Consider the following 13770-nt stretch of genomic DNA (forward strand, 5'->3'; position numbering starts at 1 on the left):
CAACAACCTGCATTTGTGGCATACTTTTTTTTTCTAGTTTGAATCTTAACTGAATTTTTGCCAACAGTTCAACAGGTGCAAACTCTAAAGACAAGAATAACTGTGTCACCAGAATGGTTATCAAAATAAATAATTTTCCTCATCAGTTCCTGCTGTGATAGAGGCACTGTAAAGATGCTCAGCTTATGAAGTAAGGCAAAATGTAATTTCATAGGGCTGAAAGAATGGGTTATAAAAAGACAGATTAGTGCCTGGAAGGGTTTGCATGCTGCTCCTTAAGACCACTGTTAAAAATCTAGTACAATTACTTTCTTTTAAATATCATATGATCCACTCTCTATAAAAAAACAAAGGAAACAGTGACCATAGCACACACCTACTGAGATTCTAAAACGAATCTTTGGTCTTCAGGTAGTTAATTTATGACATAAATTCTCTATCAAGCAGTTATACACATGTACAAGGACATAGAGTGATAAATTATATAGTATTTTAGTGCATGGTAACTACAGTGGAGTCAAGTCTGGAAATTTGTAGGAGACTGCAAAATACTGCCAGTGATTTCTGATATCCATGAAACATTATGTCCTAAAAAAAAGGGGTTCACATCAAGCCTGTTAAAACACAATATGGATTTTCTCACCAACATTTTACTTCCTGACACAAACCGAACTTGATCCATTATTCTTTTACACTTCTAGCCTATTCTATTCCAGTATAGTTCAAAATCAGACTATTTTCTAGAAAAATCCCTGTTTGTATTGAAACACAGGAATTGTGCGTTTTCATCCTTCTGAGCTAGGTAATCCCAAATGTGCGGTGTCCCAGGCTGCTTGTTAGGGGTGATGGTGTGTGTAGAGTGAGCCATGAACAGCCCTTTGTTTCATTTCCAAAGAGTTTTATAAATAGAGCTCACTTACAATCTCATAAACTTCATTCTATCCTGAGGCCTTTCTGCATAGCTTCATTTACACGCACACAAATTGAGTATTTAAGAGGTTTACTTTAGTTTGATAATGATCTATTAGGACTGATTATAAAATAAAAAAAAAAAATCAGGTACCTAGTACAAATATTCTTTCACATAAACAACACATCACCTCATTTCACTGTGGTCTCATTTCTGCATGGGCTATCAGGTTCACAACGTTATTCTAGGGCAAAGTGACTTGCTCTTGTAACAGTGTTTTGGAGCTTGTACTCTTGCAAAAATACAGAGCACCAGGTTTTGAGCTTTTCAGGGGAAGATACTTCTCGACAGAGGACGTAGTTGTAAATCAGATGAGATTTTTACACGTAGGTATGTACATGCGCATGTGTGTGTGGGGGGAACAGAGGTAGAAGAACGGTATTAGTAGTGGGGACTTACACCATCCTGGTCATTTAAAAACTGCATTCAGCATGTCACTGGTTATTATTTAGGCTTCTTTGTTTTCAAGTTGTCATATATCTCGGATAGCAATTCCTGATCCCTTGCCCACATTCTTTTCTTTTAAATTCCTTCCTAGGCTTCTGTCTTACAAAACGTTATGCATCTTCCTAACCTTACACATGAAGCAAATGGCATCCCCTCTGCCGTGACCCTGGCTGGCTTCATGACCGTGGCTTGGATGGTGCCCTGCACCCAGCAGCGAAGGGAGTGGTTGTGACCACTGCCACGGTGTTGCTGTTGCCCAGCAAGATGAGTTGGGCTGGGGAGAGAAATTGGGAATTAATAGATTGAGGACAATTCTGGTTGCTGCCTTACACCAGCATCAGAGGTTATCCAGCAAAGTCAGCGAGGGGGAGGTCAGAGGAACATGCCAAATAGGAATAAGTATATCCCAGTCACTTCATCTGCTATCACTGCCAGTGCTGCCACCCAGAAAAGGGCTGCCATAGTGGTGGTGGCTTAAAGTGGCTGGAAGGAGTCCAAGGGAGCAGGGAAATTTACTGTGGAAGAAAAGCAGTGCTGCAAGGAAGAAAGGAGGAAGGACTTCTGGAAAATCTCTCTCCCCTGCCAAATATGCCAAATATCACTTTATTGTTCTGTTCCTCTATTATTTTTCTGCTAAACATCTCTGTGATCAGTATCCCAAAGTACTCTCCAGCAAAGCAACAAAAGGAAAGTCCAGTCATCCACCAGTGTTACAGTGCACCCTCCAGGCACTCAGCAGGTGGTGGAACTGGACTATGCCTAATCCATGGCATGATAGACTAAGGATGTAAGTAAGGTCAGGTATGTAGAGAGAGGCAATAAGTCGATATATCTCTTCATGTTGTCAAGAATAGGAAAAACCAGGTCCACAAATTCTTTTTCATATCTGAAACATATTTCATAGCTGAAAGTTTGTTGCTTCATTTGCCAATTCTATCAACCAGTCTAATAGTGAGAATACTGACCTCTCTTTAAACGGTGCCTCATGTATTTAATATAGACAGACAGTCCACTATCAGCAACACCTGAAGTGCCAAAAAAAAGACAAATGCCATATTACATCCTCTCAAGTAAAAAATATAGATGAGCGTGTAACCATTTTACTCATCTCTCTGTGACTGCCAGCAGAGCAGACCCTAAGGGCTGGTTTTCCTCTGGAAAGTCCATGAAACCAACTACGTAACTGAAATAACTGGAGAAAACACAGACACAACAATTTCAGTTTTCATGCCAAATCCAGATCATTTTGAAAGCCCCAACTAACTTTTTTTAAACCCAAGCTTTTGGCTCACAATTTATTTCAGGTACAATACTGCAATTTTCCAGTGCTGCAAGGAACCACGAAAGTATTACCTCAATTGGGTTTATCCATGGATAGGCGGTCGCATGTGTTTGTAAGCAGCACAAATAATTATGGCTGAGAATATGCAGGCAGAAAGAGTAAAAAGGAAGGGTAAAAATAATTTAAAAATCATGTCTAGATTCACTTCTTTTTTCTTCTGAAGAACTTTACTTCCAGACGGGCATTCCCAGAGAAGGCTGCAGTGGTTTAGTGTTAAAAAAATGCCTGATTCTTTGTTAGCTGTTTACATTTGATGAGATCTACAATATCCTTCCATGTAACATCAAAGACTGAGTCAGTGCCTGCATTCAGTGTGTTCCCACACTTGAAATGAATACCTTCTGAAGAAAGTTATATTCCACTGCTGCCAAGGGCGCCAACCCGCTAATACAGCAACAGGACCCCACTGTGGATAAATATGTGGTCGAGCCCCAACATTGGTTTCTGATTAATCTGCAGTGATCATTAGCTCTAAATATCACTAAGTATTGTCTATCCTAAATGTCTCCTGACTTCTTATTTGCTGAAATCCAAGTTAGTCGATCATCACTTCAAGCACAGGAAAGTTTCTCACAGCATTCTTTTTGCAGGAGGAAAATGATGGAAGAAATTTGGGAAGTTTTTAGGTTTTGTTCTTTTTTTGGGCAGTAACCGCGTTTTTGTCATTGTGTATTTCTGCAAGGACTGTATTACCGCTTGGAGTACTGAAGAGACATTTTAACAAGGGGTAGTAACAAAAACATAACGAAGATGAAAACTGTAAATCGACCGATACTGACGTTAGAGATATCTCCTCAGTACGTTACACAGCAATTATAAATGACGAAACCGTGTAAAACTAGGTATTATTTATCTTATTTTCTGATTCCACGCTGTAAATTCATCCCTGCTAGGCAATCGGAGCCTCAGTTCGTAAACCAGCACTATCTTACATTCCCCGCCGATCCAGCTGATTTAGCCTCACGTATTTCCTTCTCGCAGGCCAAATACCACCCTCAGCGTACCCCAGCCGTACCCTTTACTTTATTTAGAATCATAGACTCATAGAATGCTTTGGGTTGGAAGGGACCTCGACAGATCATCGAGCCCAACCCCCCTGCAGTGAGCAGGGATATTTACACTCCAAGCCACCACATATCTATACTCAGCCACACCGCCACACTCAAGCACCAAGTCTACAGAGACCTCCCGCCCATCCGATATGGGAATGTCCTCATTCGGAGCTGCCTAAATCCTCGGGGCTTTCCTCAATCAGTTTGCTGCTCAGCTTTGAGGCCCAGCCAGCGATGCCGGCGCTGCTCGCCCTGCCCCAACACGCGCCGTTTGACAGGCGCCGGTTTTAGCCTTTGCCGTCTAGTTACGCTTCGAGTGAAGGCCACGCTTTGGGGCTGGGCGGGGGTTTCTCGCCCCCCGCCCCCCGCCCCACGGCTGCCCGCGGGCGCGGAGCGGGCGGGTCCGGCCGGCAGGTGGCGCTGCCCCCCCACGGAACCCGCGTGGGGCGGGGGGCGCGCGGCTGGCCGGGCGCTGCGGGAGCCCCGGCAGCCGCCCCCGAGCGGGTTTTGGGCAGGGCTTCCTCGGGCGGCCGCGGTGGCACCTGCCCTTCTTGGCCCTTGAAGCGCTTCTTAATTACAGCCGGGTTCCATACGCACCTCGCCTGAGGCCAGAGCGAGGCATTAGGCTGATTGATTGATTGATTGATTTATTTATAAAAAAAGAATGTATTTTATGCTTTAGCAGTTAATACAGCTGTTCATCTATCAGGCTGAATCTGCCAAAGTTGATGCAGCAAAGGGTGGTTTTTATTTTGTGGGGTGGTTTTTTTTTTTTTTTTTTTTCTTTTAAAGAATGTATAGACATCATTTACAAAAGTGATCACTGTATAGAAGTGAGAAAATACCAGCGGACCGTCTGTTGATTTTTGACAGAAATAATGTCTAGGGTGGCAACATTTTCATATTTCTGGAAATTGTTACCTGACACTTTAAAGCTAAAAAAAAAACCCCAAACCAAACTAAAACAAACAAACAAAAAAACCCCAAACCAGTAATTCTGGTAGTCCCATTTTCAGAATTAAGATATTCAGCATCTTCTGAAAATTAAGTGTGTGGTGACTCAAACCAAGAACCCCAAATTCCTGGTTACTTTTGAAAAACTAAGCCTGTAAGTGCTGAACCTCGTACTGCCATTGTATTCACTGATAAAAACAAAGCAGCTCATATTGCCATCTGAAATATTTTGGCCTTCGGAGCAGACGCAATTGTGCTGTCTCATGAGATCATAGCCAAGTCAACAGTATTTGTTCAAACCTTTGGTTTTTTGCTGGCCAGGCCTCAAAAGATCTGTGTTTAGGTTCAAGTGTGAACAACCACCCAACTGGAGAACGACGCAAGAAGTGATGTTCAGACTCGGTTTCAGATTCAAACATCTTCAAAGCTCAAGGAGGAAGAAGAAAAGAAAGGTGATTTGGACATGGTTTTGATTCATCCCTTTGTACATATGGGGCCCACAGAGATTTTTGGATCTGGATCCAAGTGTCTATGAAATGTGGGAACTTTCAGATCCAGGCTCTTGATTTGGTTTGGATCTACCTCTCTGCTTTGAACTGTTTGGGTGTTTACTTGAAGCTTGTCCAACCTGTCCACATTTTTTTTTTTTTTTTGAATTTGGACAACTGAGCTGGAAATGTGACTGACGGCAAGGTTTTTTTGTGGTATTTGACAATTTCAATTTCAATTGAAACTGGCATGTTTCAAAACTTCTAGCACTTCAGCTGGCAATTAGTGTTGTGCGCTAACGAGGGCAAAGAGGCGCAGATGGAGCGCGCCTGAATGGTTGTGGGTGTCTCCTCGCTTCTTCTTTCTTACACTCAGAGTATCGATAGTGTTCTTACATGAAAAATTATTTCAGAAGGGGCAATGTTAAGAGAGCACATCCTCATAGATGCTTCAGTAAGAAACAAACTTTCCTCCTCCTTGATTCGCACATCATTTCCATTTTGAACAAGAAAGTTTGATGAGACTTAATGAAACAGAAAATGGCTTTTGTTACATGTGCCTCTAGTTTTCTGTAGTTCTAGGCACTGGAGATAAAAATCTACTGGCCTAGAGAGTTTTTTAATCTTCTCATGTCTAATATTACCTGAATTTTAATACATCATTTATTCCTGTTCCACCACTTTAAAAATGCAACTAAGTAAAAATAATCAGAGCATCTGCACTGGTCCTTGGCTTCAGAATCCTTCCATAACCACCCATTATTTTTATTTGAATTCTTACTCTTTTTTAGTTGAATTCTTACTCTGTATTAATTTGCCTACTAAGATAGTGCTTATAATCAACAAAACAAGATTTTGAAAGTAACTGGTGATCTGATATTATTTAAATGTTTAATTAATATCTAGCTGTATTCACTGTATGATTTCATGTTGTCTTTGTCATACTTTGAGTTGTCCTAATTTATTACAAGTCTATTTGTGTCCACAGCTCTATTTAAACCTGCTTTCTAGCAATGGAAATCCATTGAGCTCCCTTAAAATTACACTGAGGCAAGTATTTGCACAACTGGAACCTGAAGTATATGCAGGTTTTCCTTATGTAATTTATAAAACAACTTAGAGAGAAAAAGTGAAAACTAGATGTTTATATAGTACTAAGAAAACTGGATGTATCAGGTGAGTGTATAGGTCCATGGGTGCATGCAGGGGGGCAATGATATACACGGATGTTACTTATAGTCATGATGCTCAGTCATTTTTCAGGTACATATGTTCAATAGCGGCATACAAAGTTAATTTAAAACAAGCCTGTATAGCAAATCTCTGCAGACAGCAAACTGTACTTTCTGATGTGAAAGAGCAGATAGTTTAGCATCTTTCTTTTGGACTTGCAGAGTAAGTGCTGAAAAGCTTTCTGGGAACTTTTGCATGTTCCCGATGCTACATACCTCTCACAAAGTGGTTGAATGATGACTACAATAAGTCAAAGATAGTAGCTAGAAATATAAGAAACAGGGTCACAGCTTATTTCTCTTCTAAAACAAAATAAATTGCTTGATGCTTCAGGGTGAAGAGCTTTAAATTTGCAGAGTGGATTTGCTTGAGCTGACAGTCTTTGAAGAGCTTGACCTGTAACTTGTATGCTCCTGTTCCACTGCCAGCCCAGCCCCATAACTCACTCCGAGAGAGAGTGACAGCCTCACCTATAAAATTATGTCCTCTCCTCACTGGCGAGCTCAGGATTAGTCTCCCTGAAAATGCTAACCAAGGTTTGAAGGTATCACATGGCTGCTTGGGACAGCAGTGGTGATGTTTGTGGAACCATTCACTGTCTCAGGGCTAATCTCCGGGATAATTTAGATTAACCTTACAGATCTCTGGAAACCCCATTCCCCGTGATGGACTATCCCTATTATATCCAGTCTCAATCTTAAAGGTTTAACCCAAGCTGACATCACGATGTTATATCAAAAGCTTTAAACTGATATATACCTAAATAACCCTCCAGCCTTCCTCAGTTAGACTTTACCTTTTGCTTTAAAGTCTTTTCAGCCTCTCACAAAAACACCGTATCTACTGTGAATAATGCTAACCAGAGAAAGCAGGACATCTTGACATCTTCTTGTGTTTACTTTGTCACAAGACGGATCGCTGTGGCAAATAGATGGGACATATCAAAGAGCTGCCCCCACTCATGTTCCACTCATGGAAGGTTTTGAAATTGAGTAGCAGGGGGTGGGAAGGGAGTGGGGTTTTTCACCTCAGCAAAGGTACCTCAGGGGCAGGCTCTGGCTTCTGGCATGGAAAGCCAAATTATTCTGCTAGATATTTATAGCCATCATTACAACTTTGACTGTGGAGTACATGGTCAAAGGCCACTAGAAGCATAGAGAAACATGAACTAAAAGCGTAATTCCAGTCTGAAGCTGGAGTAAAAGAAATAAATCATGCTATGTAGAATTATTAAAAAAAATTAGCCTGTCAAAAATTATGCAAACAGCTTTTTTTTTTTTTTTTTTTTTTTTTTTTTTTGGAAAAGGTGCTCTGCTGCAGGCACAAAGGTGTTTATGTCTCAGGGAGTTTTGCATAGCAGCCAGAGTAATTCTCATGATGCACCTCTTGCTGAGGCGGCTGCCACCAGTTTCACTGACCTGGTCCCTCCCCAGCACAAGGCATGGCAGAAGGACACTGCAGTGACGAAGGCCAGCAAGGTCTCAGCCTGTGCTGATCCTGCAGGGGCCGGGGCTGGGACAGCCTCTTTTTACCTATAGACTTACTTCTAATGGTTCACCTGACCTGACCTGCATCACCTGAGCCTTCTCACTTCCCCCTGAGTATTCACCACCAGCAGACTCAGGACAAAGAAATCTGGGCAGAGTCATCCAGCTGCTTTCTGCTACATATATGGAAAATGTCAGATTAAATAAAATTCTTTGAGGGGGAGGAAGGGGACTGGGTGACATGTAATAATCTTTTTAGGCAGGTGAAAGAGTTGCCCCCACCCCCTTTTTTGTGCATATGTTACACGGAACCACATTATAGAGAGGACAGAATCCCTCTGAAAACAAAAGATTACCCAACTCTTTGGCACTATTCAAGCTGTTCCTGCTCTCCCTGGGTCGTGGCAGATAAGTTTTTACTTTTTGTTAATTTTGAACAGGTTGAAGACTGGTTATAGAACAAAGGAAAAATTATGAACCTGAGAAAGGCAGGTCAACCATCATTTTTTTCAGCGACTATGGAAGTTTTTACTTCTAGCCTGCATTTCAAGTTCTAGTGTCAATGATGGAGCAATGAAAGCAGCTGCAAAATAATGATGCAAAGAGGCCATGTGTCTTATGGTTTATGTACAAGACAGAAGCTGTCAGAACACGGAAGGCTATAACTGTCTGGGAGGCACTGGCCTTGGGAGAACATTTTTTTCAGTTTCTATGTTGGTTATGCCCTGGGGAGTACTTATGGGGTTGTTTCTCTGGTCTCTATGATTTCACAATTATGCAATCTACCTCCAGGGATATGATCTCTTGACTCAAAAATAAAACAAAGATCTTAATAAAAATGCGTACAAAGGTACAATAGGAAAATGGATTTAAGGAGAAAACATGGAAATTTCCAAGCATTCCTACAAAGGTGGCTAAGCTAAGCCACACATTTATTCTACTTAAATAAAGGTGAAGTACGCAGTGATGTGACCCCAAGTCCTTGTAAAGCTATTCTGGTAGCCCAAACCAGGTTTCAACACAGCCTTGGAGGATTTCTGGGGGAAAATCCTCCAATGTAGGGATTGTAAACTCTTTTTGTCTGTGCTCCACCAATCCTAAGGAGCACTGATCTGTGGTATATTGGATTTAGGAATCCTCCGAGTAGTATAACTTCCCTGTGATATTCTCCTTAGATATGCCTGCTGCACCTAGCACCGTAACACTTTGACTATGGTAATATGACCTAGGAAGACAGCCTATGTGTTAGCCCATTAAATAAGTCCATCCACTGATAGGCTCGAAGAGGAATAGGTGCAAGTCCATGTAAAAAGAAATGGTTTGGATGGATGGCTTAATTTCTATAACCCACACATTTGCTAGATGTGGCGTTTGACCATACACCCTACATGTAGCTGGCTCATCCTCCACTTTGTCCTGTTACTGTCTGTTCCCAGAAGCAAACCATCAATGAATGACTCCCAGTGCTCACCAGGATACTGCATCTGAGCTGGTGTTAGCTCTACCTGTCTTTTCTTCCTGTGCCAATGCAAAACCAGTTGGAAAACTGCTCTAAGGGAGCAGCTACAGATTCTTTCAAGTACATTGCTCTGAAGTTTTGTCTTTTTGGTCTGCAGGTTGCTCATGATCTGGGGAGCCGGAAGTCACGTCAGCTCCTGATCTCAGCTCTTGCACCTAGCAGATGCTTTCAGGGCAAATGGAGTTCCAAATTCTCCCCTCTGTCCAATGTATGTGGACAACCGCTGCCTAATCAGACATCAGTTGTTTGAGGGACTGGGTGGCCCGCTCCTTCATGCAGACACCAGGTGACTTAATGGTCCTAAATAAAAGGCCCTTTAAAAGTTAAAATCACTTTGGTGCATGTGTTTCATAGAGCCGCATATTCTGAAAGCAATGAACACAAAAAATCACACAGAATTTTCTTTCCTGTGCGTGCATGCACATCCCAGTTAATGTAAAACAATATGAAGTCTTACAGTGTGGAATGGCATGGGAAGAGATTGTAGGAGAGTCTTTCTCAGTGTTTTTTTTTCCAAATCAAAAGGGGAGGTTTGTCCCAAAGGTATGACGTACAACTGGCAGGAATCAGGCAAGACCCCAGGATCTGTGCAAGATGAATGATCTGAACGGACAATGAAGTCGTTTCCTCCTGCTCTTATACAAAAATAGCCTTATTTCAGGAAGTGCTGACCACTTTTTTTTCCTTGTGTTTCAAATTCAGCTCCCAACAATACAGGTACTAAAAATCAACTATCCACTTAAAAAAAAAAAAAAAAAAGCCTATTTAGTCTAGGTATGGTTGTAAATAAAGTGATAAATTTGACAGTCAGTATAAGTGACTTTGTTTCAAACTGCACTTACAAGCATCCTTCCCACTGCCTGCCCCAGGGATCCTTGCTGCGGTGCAAGTGATCTCACAACCATTTCCTTCAGTCTGTGGTGGATTTGGCCTAAATTTCACCTACATTTCTGGTTTTTGTTCTGGAATCACTAATAGTGAGTCAAAGAATCAGTTCAAATGCCGTGATTTATGTGAGAGTTAAATGCCACAGAAAGGCAGAGTAACTGCTTCTCAAGACAGATTGCTGTTGCAATGTTTGGTGTTTTTCTTAAAAGTCCCAGGGAGAGTTTCATGAGAATCCAGTTACTTTAAATTTAAAATAAACCCCAACAAGTTTATAGTTCCTCAAAAATTGTGAAGGAAACATTAAAAGAGAGGCTTTTTAATGGCTTAGAAGCCAAAGAACCGAATCTTTAAGCCAAAAACCTGAATATTTAGCATTTGAATGAGGATTTAAAACCCATTGCTGGTTTTGAGATAATGATTTATGAATGATTGCTTTGGTGATGCTGAACAAAGCCCTGGGCCCTCAGGCTGTATATCCTCTGTGCTTGCTTTGGACTTCAGGAAACATGGGTTTACTCAAGAGTTTAGAGACTGGGCAGGGCTTCATCTTATCTGACTTTGGTGATCAGATAGCTGTCTATGTGTCACATAGATGCCCTCATTGTAGTAGTCAACCTGAATCATTACTGAGTGACTGCAGCCTACTGCCAGGTGGGAAGACCTGTTGGAAAAGCGTACAAGAGGAAAGGGCTCATAACAACCACGTACCTGCAAGCTAAAGCCCTGGCACAAGGACAGAAAGCAGTTAAGGTAGGATGCTCAAGGAACAGGGTCAATAGGGCTGTCAGGGTGAATGCCTTAGGCGCTGTGGCTACAAACTTCCAAGGTGGGCACATGGCTCACAGGGGCATTCTAGGGGCAAACTGTGGCCATCGCAGATACTAAATGGGTGTGTTTGGGATGGCCATGATTCTGAGGGCAGGCTGTGGCAGGGCTTGCAGATGATCTAGGAGACTCATTGCCTGCACAGACAGCAAAACTACTCTGGGGAACAGGCCCTCAAAACCTTGCAAAGCTGTATCCTTTGAGCCAAAGGCAGGAAGAACCAAAGCTGGCAAGGATGGGGCTAGCAACTCCAAGCTGGATGCTGTAACACAAAGGAGCTGGGGCTCCTGAAGAGCTACTTTGTCCCTGCTGGGGTGAAAAGGAATTGTTTGGTTTCATAAAGCAGGCCTCCGGAGGGAGATTCCTGCATTGAGTCCCCTGTTGTGTGGTGTGTGAGTACCTCTGGGGCTCATCGGAGGGAAATCCAAGGCATGGCAGCAGATGCTGTGTGGGGCAGGAGTGATGCACCGTCAACACTCGTGCACCAGCAGCCAGAGGAGTGTGGTTCTGCAACAGGACTTTTGTGTTTCTTAAACTTAGGCTACTTGCACAGTCTCTCTTCGGTGGATGAGAAGCAAGGAGAGAAACAGCTCAGATCAGCTGCAGGCAAGGCCAGGCATTTACTGTTTGCCATTAACAGCTTAAAGTAAATGAAAAATTGGTTTTGTAAGAAACACGCTTTATGTTTTGACCCAAGTCACATAAAATAGATATGGCTGTAGAGTATGAAATAGTCCAAGCTAAAGTGGTGAATCCACCTAACTTATTTGCAGGTCATGTCACCCATGTGTTTTGAGTGCTCAGACAGCGTAAAAGGCTGTAACTCTCCAAACTAAAGCATTTCACCATAATTGATTAATCTTTTGGCACAGACCTTTTTAAGTGTTTTATTCTCTGGGTGCTATTTTTCACATTTCGTCTCCTTATTAAAAACTGCAGTCATCCAATCAGCTCTCAGAAACCATGACCTATGACTCATGTAACCATTGACAGACTGTTTTGGAACAACTCACAAAAAGCTGAAATGCATTAAACTATTCAGCTAATACATAAATAGAATACAGGGTCAGTTTGCAAGCCATTTGTTAATAGACTAAAGGGCTCCCTTCCCACAAAAATAATTTAAAACATGATTTATCCAGCTTCTTCCAGAACAATTCATTCTCTCCAGAGTCTCCTTGATGTGAGTTACAGATGTAAAGGCTAGCCTGGCTATAGCTGTCAAGGACAACCTTTTTGCAGGTTTTGGATAATTTCTGTTCCTTATATGTTGGCACAAGCCTAGCTGCTTGTCCTGGTTTCAGCTGGGATAGAGTTAATTTCCTCCTAGTAGCTGGTATAGTGCTGTGTTTTGGATTTAGCAAGAGAATAATGTGACAGCACACTGATGTTTTAGTTGTTGCTATGCAGTGTTTATACTACATCAAGGACTTTTCAGCTTCCCATGCTCTGCCAGAGAGAAGGTGCGCAAGAAGCTGGGAAGGAGCATAACCAGGACAGCTGACCCAAACTGGCCAAAGGGCTATTCCATACCATATGACGTCATGCTCAGTATATAAACTGGGGGCAGTTGCCCAGGGAGCAATGATCACTGCTCGGGGATGGGATGGGCGTCAGATGGCAGGTGGTGAGTGGTTGCATCACTTGTTTTTCCCTAGGTTTTGTTCCTCTCTCTCTTTTTAGTTGTTTTCAATACAATTTTATTATTATTATTACTATTACTATTACCACTATTACTATTATTATCATATTTTATTTCAATTATTAAACTGTTCTTATCTCAACCCATGAGTTTTCTTACTTTTTCCCTTCCAATTCTTTCCCCCATCGCACCAATGGGGGAGGGTGACCGAGCAGCTGTGTGGTGCTTGGTTGCCAGCTGGGGTTAAACCATGACACTGGCTATGGTAACTTGGCCTGCAGATAAATTTCAAGATGCTTCTTTATTCTTTCTATCAGTTCAACAGTGGAGCCCCCTTAATGTTGAATTGTTGGCCATTTTTTGTTTATACAGGAGTTTCTGAAGAGTTGTGGTGATCCTGGTTAAGCAAGCCAATAAAGTAGAGAGGAAATTCTTCACCTAAATAGGCCAGATGCTGAGGCTGTGATCAAGAAGTTGGCCAAAGCATTGGATTTGACTAGAAGAGGATTGGAAATTACTTTCTCCACATTTGGTTATGTTGGAAAATCTTTTGTTGTTCTGAGTAGATGCCAGGTCTCATTGTAGAAAGGTGAAAATGCCAGCTAACTGCTAAACTATTTGGTCCCCCCATTTTCCCTGCAGTGCAATTAAGAATATATAGACATCAAGTGTACAGCAGGAGATAAGAGGTTAATCTAGTCCGTCATTCCGTTTTCAGTAGTGTCCAATGGCAAATGCTTACAGAAATGTAAAAGAATAGAGCAAATAGACAGTGATAAGTCCAGTGCTTGTTTGCAGCTCAGGATCTTCCTCACCTAGTCAAATGATCTGGTTTTCTGATAGCCCTCAATGGAGTTTTTTTCCCTGAGTTTGTACAGACAGTGCTTAAACCCATGTAACCTCTCAGCATCCATTATGTTCTA

The sequence above is a fragment of the Pelecanus crispus genome, chromosome 2 (genome assembly GCF_030463565.1).
Source record: "Pelecanus crispus isolate bPelCri1 chromosome 2, bPelCri1.pri, whole genome shotgun sequence".
In the NCBI taxonomy this organism is placed as follows: Eukaryota; Metazoa; Chordata; class Aves; order Pelecaniformes; family Pelecanidae; genus Pelecanus; species Pelecanus crispus.